This window comes from Cygnus atratus, chromosome 1 (genome assembly GCF_013377495.2).
Source record: "Cygnus atratus isolate AKBS03 ecotype Queensland, Australia chromosome 1, CAtr_DNAZoo_HiC_assembly, whole genome shotgun sequence".
Taxonomy (NCBI): Eukaryota; Metazoa; Chordata; class Aves; order Anseriformes; family Anatidae; genus Cygnus; species Cygnus atratus.
Genome location: NC_066362.1, coordinates 20,894,496 through 20,910,138, shown reverse-complemented (window position 1 = coordinate 20,910,138; position 15,643 = coordinate 20,894,496). Strand labels below are relative to the sequence as shown.

Here is a 15,643-nt window from a genome sequence, read left to right as displayed (position 1 = left end):
AACAAGTGTAGCCTCAGCTGACATATCTAGGTCTGGGCACCAGAGAGGAGGGCAATGAGAACAGAAGAAAAATGGAATATGAAGTATGTGTTAAAATAGTGAGAAGGGTTGTAGGGGGAAGGAAGACAGGGTGACAGACCACCCAAAAAACAAACACAACCAAAACAAACCAAACCAAAGTAATCACTAGTTTTATTCTTCTTCATGTCCACTGGAGTAGGAGCTTACCAGTTCCAGGCTAGGAACCATGGTTAGTAAGAAACCTGGAATGTGGAAGTGTGTCTTGTAGACATAGGAAAGAGCTGTTAGGGAAGCACAACAACCGTGTCACCTACAGCTAGGCATGTATGATGGAAATATATAGGCCAGAGGTTCACAAAAGGCATTTGATTACTCGCACCTCAAAATGCTGTATGATCCATTCAAGGTGCAGTTGATGTCACCTCAGGGTAGGGAATGCAAAGTTCCTTTTTGCCTCATGTTGTAATGCTTATTATGGCACTCACACACCTTGCAGGGTGATCCTGTGTGTAGTGCCTTCTACAGTATCTAGTTCCATAATTACTTCTAACCAGAGAATTATTATTATTTTTACAGATGGAGTTCAAATCAAATGGGGATGCCAGGATCTTTCCCTGCGTCCTGGCCAGTAGGGCTGGAATTTCACTGGGTCTAGGAAAAGTGGAAAACCTGGCTCGCTGCCAGACTGCAGATTAGTGCTGCTGAGATGCTGTCAGCAGCAGTCTTGATGGTAAATATTCATGAGCTAAAATGTGCCAATATTCATGTTTGGTGAATTGCATATTCAATGCTATTGTCTATAGCACTTTGTAAAGGTCATTCTGGCATCTAAAGTTAACTGAAATGACTGATCCACTGTAAAAGAACACCATTCTCTCAGAAAGTGTGAAACCTGTACATTTTCAAATAGTCTTTGTGGGCCACTTGTAAACACTTCTGTTTCCATTATCAGGTGACAGCCCCAACATACAGTGTAGCTTTAATTTAGCAAGAACAGCTGTTGGTTCTGCCCAGCTTTCACTGATTCTTGCTATGCCTTATTTGACTTTGAGAGTACAAAAACTGTATCTAGAATCTCAGAATTTCATTCACTTGTGCAGTGGGTTTTTATCTGCAGTACTTTCTTCAGCACAACACAGTCAAGCTGATGTCTTTTCAGTTTTTGAATATAGAACAAATTTTATATAAAAAAGAAAAATGATTCCACTTATTTTTACTTCACAAACAGCTCATTTTGGGATGGGGCAGGGAAATCCCATATTAATTTTCAACAAGAAGGTATTGCTGTGAGTGAATTTCTGTCAGAGCCAAGGAAATGATTCTTTCAGCTGCAAGAATTCAGTGCTGCAATGTCATAAGAGCATGTAGTTATTATTCTGAATGCTATGCAGACTGTAACATAAGACAGAAAAAAGTGCTCACGAGGAACATATTGAATTATAATAAATCTGTCTCGTCTGGAGACAATGATGAGCTGGCACATTTTGTCAAGTGGCAGTCACATAGGATGCTGTGTGCTGCATACATATTACTGTATTAGCAATAGGCAGAGAGAGGATGGCACCAACAGGGGAACTGCTCAGACAGATAGGTTGATCATTTGTATTCCAGAGCTCAGCAAGTGCTCAATTCACTGATCCAAACCAAACATGTTGAAGTCAAGGCCTGTTTCTATAACATGTTTGATATACAGCTGAGCAGTAACTGAATCAAAACAGCATCTCACTATTGCTGTCTGGTGCCTTACTGGGTGGTGAAAGCAAGTGAAGCTTTTCCTGGCACTAGGGGTATGTTGTATGCAAATGGACCATCTCAGTGGTAAATCTTTAACGTGGCAGACAGAACATTAATTGCATAGCTCCCCAGGATCATGTTGCATGCCCAGTTTCCTTAAGTTAAATTATTCCAGTGATTCTTCTCTTGATGGAGGATTCCAGACATTGCAATCCTACTGTGTGCCGCAAATTAGCTATTCTGCAGTTCGCCTTCAAGTCCTAACTAACTCTTGGGGCAAATGACATTTACATTCACAATATGTATCTAACTGAGAGAACCCAGTGTGTTAATTACAATTCATACTGATATTGTGAAATACAATCTAATAATTAATGTGATATAATATGGTGTAATATGTCTGTAGTTACAGTATCTTTCTATCATGGGTACAGATTCCCGTGATGAAAATGAAAAAGCCACTCTTTCAGTTTTTTTAAACAAATAAATGGCAAAAGTGATCTTCCTGTACATATTATAAAACTAATTCCTGGCATGCACACTGTGCTGAGGGATCAGCCCTTTGCTCTTTGAGCCGGTACTACTGAGGCTGTATACTCACGCACGTGCACCCAGATGCACACACGTACTCAAAGGCTTTGTTCCAGCTGCTTGCACTGTAATGACCTCACCTTTTAGTGTGTGCCCATAACTTAGCATAGCTTCAGATGTGCCATGAGCAGCATGCAGTGATTCTCCAGAGGCAGAGGTTAACAGCATGACATTGCAGTCTTTTATTTTCTCTGAACATTTTTGCTTTCTCTTAATCTACACCCATTTCCATGTACAGGTGAAGGTCTATCAGAAAGAAATTAAGAGTTGCTCAAATTTTTATGCATGTATAAGTACAGTTCCTTCTATTTTTCCAGAGAGCATTCTAATGTAATATCCTTTTCATTAGAATGAAGATACACTATTTTAGATAGATTAGCCCCATTTGCAATGAAGAAAAGAAAGTTTAGTCCTTTCCAAAAATAAAAGCTCAACATCTCCTAAGATAGATGTCATTTGAAAGAACTGTCTAATCCACCTTGTTCTTTCCCTCATGGTTCCTTATTGCAGTTTACTTTTATTCTAATTTCTCTTCAAGAAGATAGGCCCTCTTGAAAATGTGATATATCTCTGGTAAGTAAGGAAAAAAAAAAAAAAAGCAAGAAAAAGGGAAAATTTTAATTTGCAATGGTGGAGGAAAAAATGTAGGTAAAAGAAGGGGAAAGAAGATGATTGTATGGAAAGACTGCTTATTTTCCAAACTGAGAATTCAAACAATGAATTTCCTGTTGCAGCCCTTTTAATAATACATATATGTAACAGGCAGGAGGTGCAAGACTGTCCATAATAACAAGTAAGCAAGCAAGCTGTATCTTTCTGGAGAACAACTTTTTGCTTAGTCAAATAATGTCAAAAAGGGGAGGGGGGGGAGAAGATTTTAAATTAAAAGAGGGTAGGTTTAGATTAGATATAAAAAAATATTTACTCAAAGGGTGGTGAGGCACTGGAACAGGTTGCCCAGAGAAGCTGTGGATGCCCCATCCCTGGAAGTGTTCAAGCCAGGTTGGATGGGGCCGTGGGCAACCTGATCTGGTGGGTGGCATCCATGGCCATGGCAGGGAGGTTGGAACTGGATGACCTTTAAGCTCCCTTCCAATCTATGATTCTATGATTTCTGCCAAGAGTGAGTGTTAGAAGGAGGTGCCCTCTGAGACCAAATACATCACCAAAGAAAGCAGTACTTGGAAAAGAGGAGTTGAAAAAAGGTTATTTTAATGGTTTATTTTAAAAAGCACGTAAGTAAAACAGCTAGAATACAAATAAAAGGAACACATCATGGAGTCATACAAGTCTAAATCAAAGTGTTTTTAATAGGTATTCCCTGACTACATAGCTTTGAGTTGATCACAACATAAAGAGGAAAATATATCTACAGTATGTTCTTGTCAGCTTGACTTAGTTAATGTAGACATTTGGAAACACAGAAGTGCCTTTATGTTTGCAATGTTCTACCTACTAGATTTGGGCTTGCAATATTGAACGTGGGTTCAATCTATGGCTAACTTTAATTTTTTTTCAACAAAAATAAGCAACAGATGAACATTTTCTTTTCTGCAATGCTATCTGACTGTAACTTGTCTGTTACTTAGCTCCAGCATGTTTTAGTTTGTCCTGATCCTATAAAGGAGAATGCCTGGTAGCTTAAACATATAAAGCTCCTTATTGGAGCAGGATACTTTAGCATGCAAGCCACACTTTCTTTGGAATTTTTAATCTTACATCCATTAAAGACAATGTAAGCTGTGCAGTATTAAGTCCTTTCCAGACTCTCTTCACTTAGCTTACAGTGGAAATTATTCTAAGGTATATTAAGAATGTGATTAATATTTTTTCCTCACAGAAACAGATTGCCTAGTTTATGTGTTTCAGCATGTCTATGATTCATGTTCTTGTGTTCTCAGATGGTGGGAATCTTTGAAATGCCCCGTAAGTGATACAAAAAGAGAAAGTATGGGGACACCAATGTTTAGATGTCAGCTAATTCCCACTACTGTCCGTACTCTTAGGAGTAAGAGGAATAGAAAATGAATTGTAATGACTTTTAAAGTTGTTTGTTTGTCCCCTGGGGTTCCTTTGTGGAGGTGCTGCTACTTGGCCTTTCCTATGCAGTACTGTGCCTGAAGGCGTTTGTTATAAAAAAATGACATAATGTATGTAACACTGCAGTCATTTTTAAGCCTGCACAATATCAGCTTGAAGAGGCTTCTTTATAGTATGTTTAGTGACTGATTATGTAAACAGAACAAAGTTCTTTTTCTGTTACATGAGTGTGTAATCTCTAAACATTTACGATCCAAACAACTTGAAAATGTTGGCTTTTTTCCACTTTTAAAGGTTATACACCCAAGTAATTCCCACAAATACCAAACTGCAATAACATGTATTTAAACTTCAAATGTCTCTGGCAAAATGTTGTGCTTTTAATCGTATCCTGGAAAACGTAAATGTAGTTTCAGAGGTAGCAAATGGTTTATGACAGGCCAGATTCTGCCTCCTTCACTCCTACAAATTGTGTCTTGGAAAAGTGATTCTATTAAAGGGGTAAAGCCCTTCATAAGTGAATAAGAGTGGTACGATCACTTCCCTTGTTCACTAAGGGCATTTCTATGGCACTAGATATTCCTCTGCTTGGAGACAAGAGCTATTATTTCATTATGGTACTCTGACAAATGGCACAGAGATATTCCAGGGTCTATAAAATCTCCAATGCAGCAGTCAGAGGTTGGACTAGATGATCTTGGAGGTCTCTTCCAACCTAGACGATTCTGTGATTCTGTGATTCTGTAATACTTAAGTCAGACCTTCAATCTTATAAAATAGAATAGACATTACTGTTTGGAAAAATTGACAATCCCCATTAGTATCTGATCAAGCTGCTGTAACTGGATGATTTGCCCCTGAATACTTCCTTGCACCCCAGTCATTGATATATGTTATTTGTAAAACAGCATATTTTACAACTCCAAATCTCTTTTTCTCTGAACAACAGTACAGGTGGAAAGGACTGGGGAGATGGGAAAGAACCACATTAACATGAATTATCTCCTATTGCCTCCACAGATCCCCTAAACATCTGTTCAAACTGTGCATGTTTTTTATTTACCAGTCTGGTGGTAAATATAAGTGTGAAATAGCAGGTAACAATTCAACATTCAACCATTAGTCTGCGGGTAGTTTATTTCCCTTTGTAAATTTTCCTCTTTTCTCTAAACACAAGAATAAAAGGGATCATAAGTGAGAACAGAAGGCACTGAAAACTCCACGAGACTGAATTCTTACACTTTTACATGGTTGTAGAAGGAACTGATGAATGATCAAAATATTTGCTCTTAACACTTATAAAATTAAAATCATGTTTCATGTTCCTGTGATACACATTGATCTGCTTATTGAGAGTAGCTGATTCTGTTCTTTTCACTGCATAATATCACTGGCTATTGAGTAGACATGGAAGAGAATCAGACCTTTGGGAAATGAAATATAAGGCATTTTAAATTCTTGGCTCTCCTTTATAATTATTTCTTTACCTATACTCTGTTTTTACGGCTTGGGTGTAAGTACACTGTTTTGATAACCAAGTATATATAGGACTATATATCCATGAAATATGTATTAGGACAGACCAAGTCAACTCATTCTTTTATCTCAGAGCAGGAGGTCAATTCAGAACTTGAAAAAGAGGACAGGATAATATTGACCACTACTACTACTACTACTACTGCTACTACTACTACTTATTATTTCTGAATAAAACATATCTGAAGTTCCAGTCCTCTAGTAAAGCATGTGAAGTGATCTTAAAATGTGCTTAACTGAAATATTCACTCAGAGTATTAAGAGATAGTTGAAGCAATTGTTATCTATTTAATATATTTCAGAAATTGATTATTGGTTTTTGAGGCACAGGAAAATCTCAGTCATACTTTCTGATATAAAGAAACAGACCAGTCTCAAAAACATGCATGTACTATATAGGATATCAATTTATAAAACTGGATGAAATATATTTGGACTTATTCTAGTCTGCAAATATTATGCATCAAAAGAAATTGCTTTAGGTGAAGAAAATAACTATACATAAGGTCTTCAAATATTATTTGTAGATAAGCACTAATAACTTAATGATGACCTCTGTAGACTGAGACTCTAGGCTTCATTACTTTCTGCCACTTGCCAGCTGTCTTGATCAACAGTTTTGAACAGTCAGAAAATTACACAGCTTTGAGATAACAGTGATAGAACTAAATTTTTAAGATAGATTGCATGAAAACATAACATTGAACTTGAATCTTATGTCAAAGTCAATTGAAAAAAAAGAAAAAAAACAATCTTAAAAAAAAAATAATAAGGCCCCCTATCTTACTGAGACCTGTTAATATTCCACAAAAAAATTGTCTTGGTGGAATTTTAGTCAAGCTCTTTGCCTGCAACACCTCTCTTGTACGGTCCAAAACAAGATTAAATCTTGACAGGAGAATCATGCCTCTTCCCATGCTTGGAAGCATGTGACACTTTCAAGGCAAATGTTTCTATCCACCAGCTCCAAACTTGGGACAAATCACGGATTACTCAACTGTTTCCTTAATTTCAGTGGAGTACATAATATATGCTAAAGGGTTCAACGAAATAAACAGAGGATAACAGACCCTTTGTCCTGCTGTTTCTGTGCATGATTTGCAAATAGTTGTTTAATTCTGACAGTTTTCTTTTGATATGTTGCTTGTATGGTTTTAACTGTGGCTTTGCTAGTGGACTTTTGAATTGATAGTGCACAATATTCTACTGAAGTTGAATGTTTATTCCAGATTTTTCAAGCTATTATATGCAACTTGAAGCAGGATTTATTTCTGTACACTCTCCCAAGTACATAAATATGTTCAATGGCTAACAGTTCCCTTTGCTAGACTAGTGGCTTAACAATACTGTTCCCCAATGACCTTTTTTGTCTTCATCCTAAGGTTTTATTTTTTTTCTTATGTCCTCCTGCCACCACAATGGAAAATATTTTCAGGGCAAAAACCTGTTTTGACCTGTGTCTTGCAAAACACAGACTTACTCTTGGACTCTACACAGATCAGCAGTTGTGGAGTTCTGTCATTTTCTACAAAATCTTCAATTAGTCATACTTGCCAACACAAGTTGCCAACTGCCTTCACAACGCATATCAGATATAATATACAAATACACACATACATGCACACACCTCACATATATATAAAGTACTAACCTATGAGATTTTTTTTTTCTGAAATACTAAACAAGCATATCTCTCATTGCTTTAAAACAAACACCATTCAAGTTGGAAAACTTTTTTTTTTTTTTTTTTTTAACAGTACCTAGTCAATTCCCTAAATCTATGTTAAACTCTGGACACTGGCCATGTGCTTATCATTTGCTATCTGTTAATTTTTACAGTCTGTTTCACTTCTTACCTTAGCACCTTATTGATACTCTCTACTTAATAGGGCTTTTTGATGCACATATAATGTATTATCACTGCCTGTGTTTGAGGTTTAATATCATTTTAGCCCAAGGAACTGATCCAGAGATTCTCATTCAATTGCATTTTATTTGCATGTATGAAGCTCATCTCTGTCATTGACACAGACAACATTGAAGTGCTGGTTGTTTTCAAATGTCTATACATTATTATATTCAAAGCTTCTTTTCTCAGACAGGAATCATAGTTCCAATATGCTTTGGTTTGAGGAATGCAGAAACTGTTAAGCTTCTGAATGGTTATATTTCCTCCAGTGTTTGCTTATTTGCTATTTATGTTCATTATTTCAACTGTGCTTGCCCATTAAACATAACCCACAAAATATGCTCTCACCCTAATTAAATTAGGTGGTGATACACTCTTTGTTGTTGACAGCAAAAGCTGACTCACTTGACATTGTTAAGTTTATATGAGAATACATACAGCTTTCATATCTACTAGAAATCTGCATATTTTTTATCAAATCTAAATTTCTCATAACTATAGTTTTGAGTGAACAAAAATAATATTTTTGTATTAGTCTGGGGGAAGAACTACATTTTTTTTCATTATGTCTTTCCTAGTTCATTAAATTATGGGAAGTACTTTATAACCTAACAGAAAAAAAATAATATGTAAAATGACTAAAATTTCAGGTCATAGTTTAAACTGGATCTTTTTTTCTGAAGTGAGGATAAAGAGCCATCAGACACAACTCCCAGAGAGTGGGGTGAATCTTAGGCATACTAAGTCTTTAAACATGGGCTGCATTATTTTTTTTTATTGATTTTTATTTATTTATTTATTTTAAGTTGCTGCAGTTACTAATCAGATGCAGGAATCACTGCCTGAAAATAATAATGTAAGATTAGGCTGAATGACCTTTATGTTTCTTTCTGGCCTCACCCAAGTCTCTCTCTGAGCAAAGTACTATCTCTGTTTTTCTCCTGTGGCCATTTGGTCTATCAATCATTGTGCGTTAGCCTGAGACAAATAAAATGACAGCAAGGCAAATTGGAAACCAGTATTCGGACCAGAAAATGCAAAAGATGTTAAAATTTTAATATCCAGTTTACATGCCTACTTGTACAACATGTGCCAAATCTTCATGAATCCAGACACTTGAACTTGTCATGATTGAACACAGAAATTTATATAACTAAAACTCAAAGCCCTTTTAAATAATCCAATAAAAGGAGCAAAGCTCCCAGACAAAACCTGTGGTTTGATCCTCTCTTCACCCTGCTGGACACTCAATGTTTTGCTACCCTGACATATATAGCAATGGTGGTCTGGAGTTACTCACAGCCTTGAAGTTCTTGAAGAAACTTTATCTTGATATTTTCTTCTGTGCTACTAAAGAATCATGACTTCCTACTTGATGCAGTACATTGCTCTGCCATCCAGTGTTTGGTAGTGGGCAGGGGAAAAGAACAACAATTCATCCTTCTGATGTAAAATATTGCTAGTTTTAAGGAACTTTTTGCACAGGGAGGTACGAGTACTGCTATTGTCTCTGTCATTAAAATGCTATATAAGCACTCTAAACACAGTTCAACACAGAGTTTGAGTCAACAATTGCATGATCACATAAAATGAGACAGTTCGAATATAATGAATCTAACATAGTGTCTGCACTCATGATGCAGTATGCATCACATGTGCATTGCTCTGAGAGTTGGGTAAATGATACAAAAGCTTTTAATCCTGCCTTAATTTAAATTTGTAATTCAGTCATTACAGTTAGATTTTATGTCTCAAAAACTGTATCTGTGAACTTTTTATTGAGAACTTCCAGAATAGTAGAGAAGACAAAAACACGAGCTGTTACCATAGACAGAAAAATAGCATCTCTACAGCATCTCTGCAAAAAAAGAGGAGGATCTTCTGTGAGCAACATATTTTTAATTCTGGACAGCATGTGTTAACAGTCTATCCAATTAAGAGTATTAACAGAGTCATGAGGCAGTCATACGAATGAGGAACGAAGTGGTAACTTTCAGGTACGTGACCATCCCTTTCATCTCTCTGCCTTGAGCAGACTCTTCCTCTACATCTGCCCCTGGAGCAGCTAGATGTGAGAAATTGTATTAATTAGCTTAATTGACTTGTCTCCTCTTGATGAACTCTGAAGCTGCAACTTGTCTTGTCAGCTGCACCTGCAAGATGCTAACATCTCAAATTTCCCAAACCCAAACAGGACAGCCTGCCTTCTATATAAGGATTATTGGTCTAGATGGCCTGTTCATAGAAGGTGATGTTTTACATGCTAGCAAAAAAGTGAACAAAACTCCTAACAACTCCACACATACAATGCACAATAGTTATGACTGCTCACAGGAGTAGTCTTAACATACTTGTTAGTGCAATTACTCCTCTGCAACAAGAAACATGTAAACAATGTTATGTTAATTTTACATGCCCTTGCTCTCCCTCCCGTAAGCTTCAGGCAACACTGGAATATGATATACATATACATATATATTTCATCTCCAAGATGATTAGATGGTCCTTTAATTAAAAAGTTGAGAAATTCCATATAGAGCATGTGATACTATTCACATCAAACTTATTTGTTGGTAAGATGCACCCATTTCAAGAAGCAGTAAGATATGTTCACCTTAATTTAAATATTCTCAAATATTAAGGGTACTTGTTAACTTGCAAAGAGACCCCCGGGAACTGAGGTTAACCATGTAGGATTACCAGGAGGAAAAAAAATGGTAAAAAACATTCTTCAAAGAAATAACTGGAGAAGTAGAGTGGAAAGAAGAGTCAACACTTGAATGCAATAAAACTTGTGAGAATGTATGCTTATAGTGCATAATAATCTGTTTTGCAGTATGAATTTGAAATGCTACTTTTGTTAGACATACTTAGCAGTTGGACCACTTTTTTTAAATGAATATGATCCCAGTTACTTAACACTTGGATTTTCACTCTCTTCTTACTTTCTTGCTCTACTTGTGTTAAACAATTTATTTTGGAACTAGATCTCACCAGATATTTGTGCAGCAGCTAACACAATAGTGCTGGGTACAGATGTAATACAAATTATGAATAAATACAGATGGTATTCATGACCTTAGGCAGGTTCAGGGATGAGAGGAAGGTCAACATAAAATATTATTTCCACCTGAACCGCTCCTTGAAAAAGTCTTACCTACTTCAATAGTACTAAGATTTCATGCTAAATTTTAAATTTGCAGTTGAAACTATTCCCATTAAAGTTCATTTTGAGCCTTAAATTTGTGGGCTTTGTAAAGAAAACATGCTTTAATCTTTCAGTGTTGGCTCTGAGATCTGAGACCATCCTTGCTGTCAATAGGAGTAATTAAAAAGAACAGGAATGATAGTAGAAAGGGGAATTACCTGTCCTTGTTTTTTGATCAAGAAAGCAAAGTAAAGATTTTGGATATGATATACTATAATTAGCATCAGTTTTAATTGGAAGCAAGATAATTTCCACGGGTTATATTATCAGCAGGATACAGAAGCCATTTGGCTATAATTTTTTTTTTTCTCCTTGTCTTTTAAGCTGAACTTGTTCAAGAAAGGAAACCCTTCGGAATTTTCATTTTCTGCATCTGCTGACAAGATGTAATTAAAAAAAAAAAAAGATACAGAACATACAGAAGGTATATAAAGACAACCCCAGAGATCAGAAACACACACACATACACACACAGAATTTAGATTCATTCCAGGCATGGGGGTTGTGGGAAGAATGATTTTCACTTAGGTGCTGATAACCTGGGGAGGTTAAGGAAGTCCTAGTCCCCAGACCATTGTCTGCTTCTCCCTGTTTCACAGTTTCACACTAATGACATACATTGTGTCTGCAATGCAGCACTGCAGAGCTCTCAGTTTCTCCAAAGCAATAAAGCCTAACTGCAACTAACGAATGGAACCTTCTCAGCTATTGTCCTATACTACAGTTCTGTTGGAGTTATGGGATGCACAGACACATGCTTTCTGATGGTGAGGCCAAGTGGTGTGGCCCTGTTTTAAAACAGGAATCTGTATTTTTCACCTCTGTTAAGAAAGGTGACCCTGCTTCTTTCCTCTTGTTAACTGTGATTTTTCTCAAGGCAGTAGAGGCTGCACAGTCCCAAGGGCCTAGATTTTAAGAGCCAAGTGTCCAAAGCAATGCTACAACTTCAGTGTTGGATATTTTGTGTTGGTATTTTCATCGTACAAAAAGGGAATGGTTCCCACTTCATTCAAAAACTATTTTGACCTGTCAGACTAGGAAAGGACTACTACTTTTACTTTCCAAGGGGATCTTTGTTCCTACTGATTTCTTCCTGACTATTTTCTGTTCAATACAAACTGAGACATCTTGACTGTTGCCTTAACCACACAAAGCTATGGTGTATTTATGAAGCCATTAGCATGGTCACAGATTATTATTACACGTGGAAACCTACCTATAATCCATAGAATCACAGAATCATTCAGGTTGGAAAAGACCTTTATGATCATCTAGTCCAACCTTTAACCTAGCACTGACAAGTCCATCACTAAACCATGCTCCGAAGTTCTACATCTACACGTTTCTTGAAGTCCTCTAGGGAAGGTGAATCAACCACTTCCCTGGGCAGCCTATTCCAATGCTGCACAACCCTTTCAGTAAATAAATTTCTCTTAATATCCAACCTAAACCTCCCCTGGGATAACTTGAAGCCATTTTCCCTCGTCTTATCACTTGGTGCTTGGGAGAAGAGCCTGATTCCCCACCTCACTACAATCTCCTTTAAGATAATGGTAAAGTACAATAAGGTCTCCCCTGAGCCTTCTTTTCTCCAAGCTAAACAACCCTAGCTCCCTCAGCTGCTCCTCATAAGACTTGTTATCCATTCAACTCCATTAGTAATTTTTCCACTAGCAAGGTTAGGTTCCACTTGCATGTCTTTGTGCAGCAGTCCTTTTTAAATATACACGCATAGAAACATGACACACAGTCAGACATTACTAGTTAATGCTTCTTAATGAAATATAGCAGTTTTTTACAGGACTACCTTCAGTTAAGGTTATCTCAGAACTGAAGAATCAGGGATGAGTCTCTATTTCATGTTACATTATGTTTTGCTGTTTGTTCTGCAGGTGCTTTTCTTGAGGAAGAAAGATAAGATAGGACTGGACTTCTGCCAGCAAATGACAACCGATGCCTCCTCTTCCCCAGAAATAATTCATTTCTTTTTCATTTGTCTCTCATTTCCATGACAGAAGCACAACCTTTTCTGCTTACCTGAATATGATTTTTAGCACACAGGCACAAACTAACACAGCTCACTCAGTGTCACTGCTCTGAAAAAAAATTTCTTTCTGGAGTACTTTTTGTGATTTTCAGTTGCCTAACTACATGTTTTGCATTTCTATAAAGGCTTGGGATGTACTGGTTTGGTAACTCAAAATAAGACACTACTAACTATGGATAATGTTTCATTCTGTTCATGAAGTCTCAGAATGGGTTATGGTCCCCATTTATATGTGTACAATCTCAACTTCTTTGCATTGACTTATCTTGAGCAGGATCTTAATTCACCTGAAGATAAACACTTTTTTTTTTTTTGGGGGGGGGGGACAAATACGTAGTCTAACTCTAGATTTTGATTCATAGAATCATAGAATCATTAGGGTTGGAAAAGACCCCCAAGATCATCTAGTCCAACTGTCCCTTGACCACTATTACCCAATAAACCATGTCCCTAAGTACCCTTGCAACCATTTGACAAACATAGCTGCAGCTATCAAATTTCCTTGTCTTTCATGCTTAAAAATAAAAGTCATAGAATTTTACCTGGCATTGGAAAACCATCTCTTTGGTTTTGAGTGTGAATTGTTGGTGAAAGTCAAAGGTTGGTCTCCAGATCATTTCAGTGTAAGCTATTGATATATGTGAGTGAAAGAGAATTATGGTAATAAGAACTGTTCATGTCACAAAACTGGGAGCCAACATCAAAACATATCACCAAGATATAAGGATGAAGAGCTGTAATACATAGAAGCAGAACTGGGACAGAATCCTTTTCTCGAAGCAAAGTCTTTTTATAGGCCCCTACCAGCTGAAGATGACTGCAGATGAGAGCTTTGTATAGTGGTCAAAAGCACAGGACTCTTGTGAGCAACACATGAATGCAATAAATCCATCGGAAACTTAAATTCTTGTATTTGTAAGTTGAAGTTCTTTTATCAGAGACATGAAGCTAGAATTGACATAATGTAGAGTTCAAATCAGACCACCCTTGACTGTCCTATCATTCACAACCAAAAAAAGGAATTCTACTTAGGATGATGTAGAGGAGAGATGACTGGGGAATGTAGAGACCTTCCACTATGAGGAGAGACTAAGAGTTCATCTTCCTGAGACTAGTAAAATAAACTGTAAGATACGATTGGTATGAATAAAAACTCTGGCAGATTACTGCCAAGGCGGAGAAAAGAAATGAAAGTAAAGGAAATGTGGTTTTAAGAGCAGCTAAAATTAAACTTAGAATGGAGATGAAGAGGTTTCTTGCTACCCAGAAGAGGAAACTTCTGGTCTCACCTTCAAGCAAGAGTTGTGGTCTAAAGAAACATCACCAATTTTTAGATGGAACTAGAAACGTTGTTTGTTTGTTTGTTTGTTTTTGGAGGAGGAGGGGAGCTATATAAACTTTTGACAATAAATAAGTCATCTTTTTGGAAAGTTATCTTCCGGAATTGCAAATCACGAAAGCATGTAGTGTAGCAAAGTGTCTCTGTTACTATTCATTATGCTCTTTTTGAAATCCATACCTTTCTACATACAATCTTGTGGTCTTAGCTTTTTGTATGTTTGTCATTTTAGAATACTATTTGGAAGAAAGATGTTCATCTGTAAAAAGCTCCAAGATGGAATTTACACAAAAATGAGATATATATATTATTGCGCTCTGTAACCGCTGAACACTGAAGAAAGCTTTTCTACATAGTTGCTATTACAACTGCATAGTATAAATCACTAATAAATATGACTATAAGGCTAGAAAATGTGAGATTATTATTATGATTTTTTTTAAATCAATATTATGTAGTTGTAAAGATGCTTTTTTCTTTCTCTTGTGTCTTTGAGGAGCTCCAGAGCCTAGTTCCTAAGAACATGAGCACAGGCAAAGCAGCAGGAATATCCTTTGGACCCACAAAGAGAAACATGAGTAAGGGGTACTTCATTTAGTCTACTCCATATAACTGCATTTTGATGTCCATGATCCACATGCTAGAGATAATTATATTTCTACTAAATCCCTTTTTCCCCTCTTTTTTTTATTATTTTGTTTATAGATTGCAAACGAACTGAAACAACAAATACTGAAGATCACTCTACTGTGTGAGGATTTTCTAAGGAGATGTCCCTAAAGGAAATACAGGGTTGTTTTAGCTAGGTAAAATGCTAGTATAATCAATCTGTGTGCCCAAATCTGTAAGGGAATAAAGTAATATTCATCAATGGATCTAAAAGGTTTTTCATATTTCAGAGTGTCTCAGCTGGAAACCCACCCAAATAACAGAGAAAAACAATTATACCTTTTTTTTTTTTTAATTAAAATGTTCACACTATTTCATGTTGTACTGCTTTTTATTTTAAAAGTCTACTCATAATGTTTAAATGCTTATAGGTCTACGGTGTTTTAAATCAGAAAATTAATGTCTTTGCAGGTGACAATGGATACCACTGCATATAAAGCATGTGCAGCTCACAGACACATATCATTATAGTAGCATGGACTGAAAGGTTCTTCATTTTATCCTAGAGACTCTGTAAATGTCTTGTATGAATTAGAACAAAAGTAGCCA

The 15,643-nt window shown here is 36.6% G+C and overlaps 1 long non-coding RNA gene across 1 annotated transcript; it reads left to right on the top strand.

Moving 5' to 3' along the window:
- Positions 1-628: 628 nt before the first annotated feature.
- LOC126913135 (uncharacterized) lies at positions 629-15,269 on the top strand. The gene is made up of 3 exons (XR_007707719.1): positions 629-751; positions 14,922-15,003; positions 15,131-15,269. It is a non-coding gene; the product is annotated as an uncharacterized LOC126913135 (long non-coding RNA).
- The last annotated feature ends 374 nt before the right edge of the window (positions 15,270-15,643 follow it).